Below are 9151 nucleotides of genomic sequence, written 5' to 3' on the forward strand. Positions count from 1 at the left end.
CCGGGGAGTGGTCCGCATTTTCCCTTCACTCCTCACATTAAAAATCGGCATTGCGCCTAATTTGCTCGGTGGAGGAGCAAATAAATACCAACCCTTCATACCTTGTCATACCAATTGTCACTATCCAGCTCTCCTACTCCCCGGGGAGTTGGTCTACATTTCCCCTTGACTCCTCACATTAAAAATCCGCCTTGTGTCTTATTTGCTCGATGGGGGAGCAAATAAATACCTTTTGGCCAAGATCAAAGTGTAGTATCCGTTCCGACAGATACTGCAAGGAAAGACCATATGTGGAGGCAACTCCACATATAAGACCTTGGTCAATGTAGGGGCAACCCTTCATACCTATTGTCACAATTCAGCTCTCCTACTCCCCTGGGAGTTGGTCCCCATTTCTCCTTCACTCCTCACATTAAAAATCCGCCTTGTGCCTAATTTGCTCGGTGGAGGAGCAAATAAATACCCTTTTCTTGGCCTTTTGGCCAAGATCAAAGTGTTGTATCTGTTCTTACTACATGCTGTACTTATGTTTGTAACTTTTTGATATAAAATGGGGGATCACTTTTCTGTATTAATTTAATGTAAAATGATCACCCACTTTACAACCAGTCAGTCTCAAAGCTATTCAAGTCATTCTCCAGATCATTCAAATTGTTTCTGAAGGATTCCAGTGATTTTTTTTAGCATTCAAGTCATTCTTAAGGTCATTCAATGCATCCTTAAGTTCATTAAAGTCATTCTAAGTCATTTACTTTTTATTTATTTAAGTCATTTCAGCCCATTTTTCGATCATTTTAGTTTATCTTTAAGAATTTCATGTCAATCCTACATTCACGCATTCATTCATTACACTAGGGCACGCAACTAATGGCTATCGGCCTTGTTCTCATCAGCTTTGCTCTTTAGTGAAACTAGTTCTACAAAACCTCATTCTTTTAATCATTTTCTGAACAAACGTTTCCATTTTATTTAAAAAATTTTCCTGAATATTTTTTAATTCTCCATGAGAGCTTCACGAACCAGATTAAAGATTTGGGCGGGCCGGATCTTGTCTGCGGACCGTAATTTGAAGACCCATGGTGTAACCTATTTACCTCAATAACACAGATCGACGATTTGGGTGTTCCAAGTTCGAATCCAGTTAGTCTCACAAAATTACGTTCACTTAAGGTCATAGCAATCGTCACATTGTCCTTCCCACAAGTACCCGATGTCCTTATAGAAAGAATTCTGACTAAAAAAATATCGGAGAAACCAATACCAACAATAGAATCTTCGGATTCATATGAGATGAGGATGACTTTAATAACAGATTAAAAAAGAGATATCATAAAAAATCAAATTACAAAATGAGATCGATTATCGATGAACTGTAAAAAGAATTAACAATCGACTCCCCCTCTTCAAAAAATGCAAAGCGCATTTTTATCAAGAAACGTTTGTTGCAGAAAAATGTGCTCATTTTTGCTGCGTATCTATTTATTTATTTAACGATATTATTCCAAGCACCAGTAGCATCTAGCTTGAAGTATTATTATTTGTAAACAAAATGGCGACTGTAATTTTTTGGTCCCTCGACAAAAGGAGGGTGGACCTGTAAATTCACCCTTGTCCATTTATCTATTCGTCTGTTCGTCCGTTCGTCTGACCCACACTTTTCTCAATAACTACGCCGTGGAATTTTTTAAAATTTTGCACAAACATTAAACATGATATGAGTAAACAAAGTAACAGAACGGATTTTCTGGGAAAACTCCAGTTGCCCTCCTAGAGGTGCCTTTCGGTTTAAAATGGCTAAAACTGACCTTTTTGTCTTATTAAAAAAAATTGATGCCTTGGATTTTTATAAAACTTTCTGAAACGTTTTAACTAACTGATTTCTATATAATTTTGTTTGTCTATACTTCGCGATAACTCTTGGATGTGCCCTAGGGGCTCTTTTAGGGCGAATAAAAACACTCCATTTTGGGGACTATTTTACCATATTCGTCCAAAATTTTCTGTTTTTGTCTATTTAGCAGTTTTGCATGGTGCTGAACTCAAATTTAAATATGTTAAGGCCTTGGGGACTTTTGGGGCTAAATGGGGGGGGGGAATGATAGACTTAGTCATTCGTTTTTTTGCATGGTGAAGAACTCAAATTTAAATATGTTAAGGCCTAAAATTGCACCGTTTGTTCATTTTCACCCGGATTATACGCCCCCTGGGGACTTTTGGGGTTAAGTGGGGGGGATGCACAATTTAATAATTTTTTTATGCTTCGTTCACTGTGCACTCAAGGGAGACAACGTATGCTTCACTTATTTTCTTTAAAATGACACTAGTTTTAAAAGTTATAGGAAAGCTGGTAAACAATATGGAAAAGATATGTAGTCATTTTTATGCCACAAGGACGCTAGTGATATACATTAAGATATTGAAGAAGATGACGAGAGGATTGAGTTGATATCGAAAATTAAAAAATTGACAGGCATGAGAACACATAAACTGTATATAGAAAATTTAAGTGTCATTACTATGGCTATGACAACACCATATTCTCATCGTTGTTTTGACTCTCTAGTATATACCCGACATAGACACAATAAATCAATCGAGAACCACATCACTCTATATAAAAGCATATAAGATATTAACGGATACACACTCGAGAGTCAAAACAATGAAAGGAATATTCTGTTGTCATAGACCTAGTCATTAAGCAGGCTGGAAGGGGGGATATAATTTGTTTACACGCGAAGCAGAAAGCATATCTTAGCATGTTTATTATAGTTATATCCTGAGAAAACACCTACATGAGAAAATATTTTACAATCTCATTTATTTATTTCTCCAAAATCCAGGCAATAATTTTTTTTTATCATCGGTTAAGATGAAAAATAAAAAATGATTTTTTTTTTTTAATTTATTGACAACTTGCAAGCTGTCCGGCATTGCTCGGTCGTAAAATACGCTTAGGTATGATATTTAATTAATGCCAGAGTTCGTACTCATTATTATATAATATTTGACCCAATATATATTAATTAGGCACCGCCAAAACTGGGGTGGGGGCAGGTAAGTACTTTTTGACGGACCGTCTTTTTAAAAATCTACCAAAAATCAGGTAATTATCCAATCAATACGAAATTTTCAGCGATTATTAAGAGAAGAATGAACTTTATAACAGTGTACTTATTTTTCATAAACAATATATATATATATATATATTGCTTACAACCCTCCCCCTTGTTTTGAGGGGGTTCCAAATATGCTTAAAATAATCATCTGAAACTGAACAAAACATTATGTTGTTGTAAGGGACGGGATTATAGATTAAAAAAAAACTTGTTTGCATACCTTATTTTGATGTCTGAATATCAGAATTTCGATTGTGTTTAATTATCCCGCTTTTGAGTTGTGAAGTGTGAAATTCTGTGAATATGTTAAGTAAAATAATTAATGTAAGTTAAGCAAAACAAAAATTTTTTTTTAAATATTTATACGAAAAAAGCCATTTTAAAATCTTTGATAAATAAATTAACAGTTTATTTTTAAGGAGCCGAATAATGCATGACCATTATTAAACATGACATGCTTTGAAGAATCGATACAAAAAAAAAATCGATAAATATTGTGCCCTTTTGTGTTAAAAATATCATTATTTTTTCGATCAAGTTTGGAAACGTTTGCCGCTTTTCGACTCGGTGGACCAAACGCGCTGAAATATTTTTTTTATTCTGCTTGAAATTGCCCCCCTCCCCATTTTGGAGAGCCTGGCCCCCACACACATACACATTCAAAACCAAACTCATACAAATGATCACCCATCTGGTACTGGCCAGCCTCAGCTTAATAATACATTGAAATTTTCGTCACTGAAAAATAAGTTTTTTTTGGCTTTTTGGTCTTCCGTAGTTTGCTTTTTATCAAGTACAAATGTAAACAGACTAATCAAATCGACTCGAAGTAACTGGTTGCCTATATGAATTAGTGGAATTATTTGAAATCCAGGTACGTATATTATAATATTTTTGCATATTCTCATAGAAAATCACCCTAAATCTTAGTTAGACAAGAAATAAACAAATTAATTCTTTCAAAAACTTTTTTTAAACTATTTATATACGTTTTTTGTGTAAAACAAAAAACGCCAATTGTTAACTTTTGGGGAAAATTTAACATTTAAAATTTAATTAAAAATAGTAGGAAAAGTTTTACATTATTCTGCTTTCTATATGATAAAATTCAGGGTGTTATCTTTCTGGGAAAAAAAAGTTACTCAGAAATAATGGATTTTAATAGATGTAATTTCGTTTTAAAAAACAACAACTTGATTTTTCGGCCATTTTTGGCGGTGCCTAATATTAATCTATATATCTATAAAAGTGAAAATGTCTGTCTGTCTGTGTACATTTCCCTACACAATTTTCGGTCTACAGACTTGAGATTTGACATAAGGGCTACTGAGATTTGGTAAAATCTTTGTAATCGATTTTTGGACAGAAATTTTGCTTTTAATAGGTCAAAGTTAACCGATTTGACCTTTAAGAACTCTACCAAACTCCGCCGACAATTTTCTGGTCTAAACACTTGAAATTTTAGATATAGGTTTTTTGGACATGGATCTAACTTTATAATTTTATGTAAGCCCAAAATAAAAAAATGTTAAGGGGTCAAAATTGGGGTCAAAGTAAAAAAAAATTGATTGCTGCGGTCTCTACCAAATTACTCAGACAATTTCTGGTCTAAACATGTGAAATTTTACATAAAGGGTATTCAGAGATAGGGCAAGCTTTTTAATCGGTTTGGGTCGAAAATTTGAGCTACCAGTATATAAATGTATGTATGTATGTTTGCATGTCTGCCTAAAATTTTCGACAGAGGCGACGGGTTTTCACAAGATCAGTATCGTTTTGAAGCTCGACCCTTCAGACGACAAATATCGAAAAATTGGCTAAGACATTAATTTCTTCACCCTCAACTGGGCACTTTTCTACAGGGAGGGGTCGTTTTTGTCGCCAATATTTTCGAAAGACATCTCTTTTCGATTTTCTTGCCTTAATTTAAACCTATGTCACTTCCGGTTTGGCGGTGGTCGTAACAGCAAAGACGTCAGGTTTTCCCCGTTCTTTTCCTCCTTCGCGGTACGGGCTTGAACCTGGCTTCCTAGCACCACTTTTTTTTCTCAACACACACCTCCAAACACCCGGGCAACGCCGAGCACCCAGGCTAGTCATTTTAAAAGCTTAAAAAAAAATGACTCGTGCGTCACCATCGAGAATTGAAACCAAAACGTTTAGCTTACGATTTACTTTTTCCCTTTGGTGTTAATACTTGAGCTATGAAGACCTGTTTGCTGAAATGCCAAATAAAAATTAAAACATGAACCGATAGCTATTACGTTACGCATGCATATTCGTAATGTGGTCGTTCGACTTTCACCTGGCAAATGTCATTTTTTTTAATTTTCACACTTTTGCACCTATTTTGGCGGCTAAAACCCAAATATAAAGTACCCTATATATAAAGTTTTATGTTTGTAGACCAAAAACTGACAGAGGAATTTGGTAAGCAAATTTTTTTTAAAGGAATATATATACGCATACATAAATATATATAGAAAGAGTATTGTGTTTACTATAACCTTTTTACGCAAATATTACGCAAGCATAAATCATGTAGAATATCTGCATGAATATAATTACATGTAACAATTAACTAAAGATGATCATCCCACAAGAAAATCGAAAAACCTTACAAGGAATTAATTAAAATGAATGTTTAAAAGCATATGCAAATTAGCTAGATATTTTGCAGATGAATGCAATTCCACGACACATATATAACAAAGTTATATATTTTTTAAATAAATAGGAAAAAAGGCTTGCTTTTTTCTGTTGTTCTTGGCCTTTAGGTGTTTTAAATAATTGAGTTCTAAGTAGGACGTCCCCCAGTACGAAAGTGTGAATGTGGTATTATGGTGAAACAAAATACTAGCTAAGAGAAACTTTTGTTTAGTTCTGGAGTGACAGGGATGACCAACGATCCATTTACACCCCTTTTGAGTTGGCCTTGTGTCTAAGCTTTTGTTCATGTTGAACTTGCATTGTTTTTTGGCCTGAATAAACGATTTAATACCTCAAAGTGTAGTATCTGTTCTGGTGCTTCACTTAATTGGTCCTTGGTTAATGTAGGGGAAACCCTTCATACTAAGACAAATACTATTTATTTGGACACATTAAAAAAAACTTGTGGCTAATTAGCTTTGGTGTGGAAGCAAATAGATAACTTTTTGGTCTCGGTTAATTGAGGAGAAATCCTTCATGACTGACACATAATCATGCCTAAACGCATTTTTGGATACTGCCAGGGTGTCCCTTTTTTACCCTTATTTTAGGGGAGCTGGTATTTACCCCCACATTAAAAACGACCTTGTGTCACATTTTGCTTTCGTGGGAAAGCAAATAAATACCAATAGAAAAAAGGCTTGCTTTTGTTTTTTCTTTCTTGACCTTCGGGCTAAGATCAAAGTGTAGTATCTGTCCTGATGCTACACTCAAGTTAATTTGTCCTTGGTCAATGGAGGGGAAACCATCTATACTGAGACAATTATTATTTTTGGTCCCTACCAGAGCGCCCCTTTTTGTCCTTCGTTTGGGGAGATGGCTTTCCCCCATATTAAAAACGACCTTGTGTCACATTTTATTTTTGTAGGGTAGCAAATAAATACCAATAGAAAAAGGGTTTTTAATATGAATGTCAATACATACACACACATACAAAAACAAATTTATAGGAGTATATATATATGTTTTTATTTGTTTTTGTTTGTTTTTTGTTTTGTTTTTTGTTAGCGATACTCTTTGAACGAATTCAATTATTTATACGGAAGTGCATTTTGACCTAAATGCGAGTTGGGAATAATTTTCCCTTTGACCAATTTGGTACCCCCTAAATGGGGAGCGGCATATTATTTTTAAAATATAATTATCCACTGACACGTGTTTCGTCGTCTACAACTCATCAGAGTGGCTGAATATATATATATATATATATATATATATATATATATATATATATGTATGTATATATATAACGACCTCGAAACACGCGTGTACGTAGATTACTGTTTTAAAAATAATAAATAAATAAAAATGTTATATACGTCCAATCAAATTAAAAGGGCGACTTTCTAAGTAAATAAAAAAGTGAGCTTCGAGGCGGAGCCAATATTAACCGTATGTATCGCTTGAAAAAAACAACAATAACAAATCTAAATTTATAAGCGATAAAAATAAACAGTATAATTAATCTAGGGTTTATGGCATAATGGTTAAGGCACCGGACTGTGGTAAACATGGTCTGAGGTTCGATCCCTAGAAACAGTTGAACTACCCTGACGAGAGGTAACGACCTCGAAACACGCGTGTACGTAGATTGCTGTTTTAAAAATTTTGTAAAAAATGTTTTAAAAAAAAAAAAATATATATATATATATATATATATATATATATATATATATATATATATATAGAGAGAGAGAGAGAGAGAGAGAGAGAGAGAGAGAGAGAGAGAAATTCCACTTCTCGCTCTCCTCTGAATAGAGCCAGACCGCATCGATCACTTTCTTATTTTATGCCTTGCTACGGTCACATTTTATATTAGAATCGAACCGTTTGACGTGTTTATTTTTTTATGAGGCACAGGACAGGGAATGAATGAAATATCGTCTCTTTGGAGTTCAAAGCAAAAAACGTAAAAGACAAATGATAAGTAGGATAATTGGTTATAACCCAAGATTACATCCAATTCCGGTTTTTTTGTTTGTTTTTTGTTTGTTTTGTTTTGTTTTTTTGTTTTTTTGTTTTTTTTTTTTACCGACATGTGCGGTGGACAGGGAATCGTTTATGTCTAATCACTCCCCTTTACCCCCGCGTCTGTGTACACTTCCCTCCGTTTTTACCCATAACCGACTGACTTATATCATGTAAAGTCAAGCAGCGTATACATTTTTTTTCTATTTGGGAAAAGAAATTGCCGCCATTTGTATTCTTATGAAAGAAAACGAAAAAAATGTCTACCAAAAATTTTTAATAGACACACGTGTTTCTGTAGGCAGATAACGAGATGAATAGGTTGAGAGTGGTGTGAATATTTAACAATAAAGTAATGATGGGACGATTCCAATAGTATTCCCGATTCCGATACAATTACCGATTCTGTACTAAATTCCCGATTCCGATGCAAGTACCGATTCCGATTCTTTATAAATCTTTAAATATTTAGCAGAGATTTAGTAGAGGTGTTATATTTTCACGTAAAAAATATATTTGCCGTAAAAACATATTAAATGTGCAGATATTTTCTCTAATGTAAAAATACACTTGTGGGGGAATGATCTAGCGATTGTAGTTTTACTAGTAGCTTAAAATCAACAAATATTGATTTTATCATTATTATGAGCAGTCAAATGTTTTGTTTTAAATAAAATCATATAAAAAAAAACAATTAAAAGAATCGTTTTTCGCATCGGAAAATAGGCACACATTTTTCCGATTCAGCTATCCCACAAAACTTCCGATTTTTCTGATTCCCGATTTCGATTATCCGTCCCAACACTAAAATAAAGCAAACTATTAACTACTATTAATACCTGGTGTGATATTAGCCCTTGTCGGGCTATACAGACTTCCTCCGAGCGAGGAATTTTACGAGGAATATCAAATTCACAAGCTATTTCCAACCGCATATATATCCCGGTCATAGGAAGATGGCATATAGCGGCTACCATTCCCAAGTGGTCCCCCATCTGGTACTGGCCAGGCTCCACATCGCTTAACTCCGATGATCCAACGAGAACCAACGTGTCAACGTGATTATGCCGTACTTGTAATTGTTTTGAATACACGATTTAAACCAATTACTTTAATTACGAGTAATCGAATATGAAAAAAATATTTGCTTTTAAGAAGGATGGTTTTTGTATTGTTTAGATTATATTTTTTTGTCCCATTTTCACCCAAAACAAGGCACAGTGCCACTTTGAAGTAGGAGGCTACTATCGGGTATATAAGTTTTAGGTATACTATGTAGGGAGATGAGCAGCAAGATGTCTGTTCACATTACACTTGAACTTCTGCATGTCAGTACAATTGGGAAAGCAGAATCC

At 34.3% G+C, this 9151-nt stretch overlaps 1 pseudogene; it reads left to right on the forward strand.

Moving 5' to 3' along the window:
* Positions 1–461: 461 nt before the first annotated feature.
* On the forward strand, positions 462–599 carry LOC145263424 (U2 spliceosomal RNA; annotated as a pseudogene).
* The last annotated feature ends 8552 nt before the right edge of the window (positions 600–9151 follow it).

This window comes from Euprymna scolopes, chromosome 38 (genome assembly GCF_053919585.1).
Source record: "Euprymna scolopes isolate OS-2025 chromosome 38, ASM5391958v1, whole genome shotgun sequence".
Lineage (NCBI taxonomy): Eukaryota > Metazoa > Mollusca > Cephalopoda > Sepiida > Sepiolidae > Euprymna > Euprymna scolopes.